The following is a 1,600-nucleotide window of genomic DNA, read 5'->3' as shown; positions in this document are numbered from 1 at the left end:
GGGCACATGCAGCAAGCCCCGCCCCCTGCTCCCAGCAGCCCTCAGTCAGGCCACGAGGAGCAAGAAGCAGCCAGGTAAGTTGCAGCACCCCCTCCGGCCCGCCTTTAGGCACAAGCTCTCCCTCCTCTGTGAGAGCAGATCTGTGCGTTCCCCCCCCTCAAAATAGCTATCAATCCAAAACAGTCCAGTGGAGCCTGAGCGGTGGGTGTTGCCTTCCGGTGATGTCAGGGGGTGTGGCCTATGCAAATAAGTTATGCTAATAAGTTATGCTAATGAGCTCCTGCACCTCTTTTTCTACGAAATGACCCCTGGAATAATGAAAGTGGAGTTAGGGATTGTGTCCGCTGGGCAGCGAGAATTGCTGACAGGGGCGTCGAGCACGGCTTGTTCCTGGGTTTGTTCTTTATGAGCAAGGGATGGAGTAGAGGAAGCCCCTGAAGTCTACACCAATCATTCGAGAAGAGAAACTGAAAGGTACTCCAGAGGAGCCCCGGGCTACCGTTTAACCGAATTTTGCTGACGATTGCTATTCTTAAGTGCTGATTTGGTCAGTATCCGGATGTGCCTTTTGCTGAGTCCTACGTTGATTTGGCTGCTCCTGAGCTGCAGAGCCCGCCAAAATGACTCCAAGCAAGCAGGGTATAAAAATGAAGCACAAAGGGGAAGAAATCCACAAGTCAGTAGCAGGACCCCAGGCAGAGAAGGCAGGCACCCCTGGAGAGCGAGACGACCAGAAGCCAACTTGGTGAGAGAGACCGAGGGCTTAGCCGTAATCTCTTTGGGAGGCTTTACATCTTGAGCGCTCGATAAAATATTTCCAAAGCCACTCTTTTAAAAGCAGTTATAATAGGGAGCCAGTTTGGTGTTGTGGTTAAGTGTGCGGACTCTAATCTGGGAGAACCGGGTTTGATTCCTCACTCCTCCACTTGCACCTGCTGGATGACCTTGGGTAAGCCATAGTTCTGGCACAGCTGTTCTTGAAAAACAGCCATTTCTGTCAGAGCTTTCTCAGCCCCACCTACCTCACATGGTGTCTGTTGTGGGGAGGGGAAGGGAAAAGAGATAGTAAGCCGCTCCGTGACTCCTTTGGGTAGTGAAGGGCAGGGTATAAATCCAATCCTTCTTCTTCTAATCTGGGAGAATCGGATGTGATCCCGCACTCCTCCACTTGTAGTCCTGTCAGAGCTGTCATTGAAAGAGCAGTTCTTGAGAGAGCTCTCTCAGCCCCACCTACCTCACAGGCAGTGTTCCCTCTAAGCTGAATTAGTGTGAGCTAGCTCACAGTTTTTTAGCCTCCAGCTCACAGATTTTTCTCTTAGCTCAGGAAGGGATGGCTCCAGAGCAAATTAATCTTTGCAGAAGCCAAATTGCTCACGCACAACTTTAATGCCAGTCGCTCACAAAGTAGAATTTTTGTTCACAAAACTCCACAGCTTAGAGGGAGCATTGCTCACAGGGTGTCTGTTGTGGGGAGGGGAAGGGAAACCGCTCTCAGACTCCAAGTGAAGGGTGGGGTATAAATCCAATCTCGTCTTCTTCTCCTCCTTCTCCTTCTCCTTCTCCTTCTTCTCCTCCTCCTCCTCCTCCTCCTCCTCCTCCT

At 51.0% G+C, this 1,600-nt stretch overlaps 1 protein-coding gene across 1 annotated transcript in view; it reads left to right on the top strand.

Moving 5' to 3' along the window:
• The first annotated feature begins 724 nt into the window (after positions 1 to 724).
• Positions 725 to 1,600, top strand: part of S100A1 (S100 calcium binding protein A1) — a 23,979-nt gene continuing 23,103 nt past the window's right edge. Inside the window, exon 1 of the mRNA XM_015411736.1 lies at positions 725 to 745. The gene's annotated coding sequence lies outside the window, so the exon portion shown is untranslated. The remainder of the gene's footprint in view (positions 746 to 1,600) is intronic.

The sequence above is a fragment of the Gekko japonicus genome, unplaced genomic scaffold (assembly GCF_001447785.1).
Source record: "Gekko japonicus isolate JY-2015 unplaced genomic scaffold, Gekko_japonicus_V1.1 scaffold175, whole genome shotgun sequence".
NCBI lineage: Eukaryota > Metazoa > Chordata > Lepidosauria > Squamata > Gekkonidae > Gekko > Gekko japonicus.
This window is presented reverse-complemented; position numbering and strand designations above follow the sequence as displayed.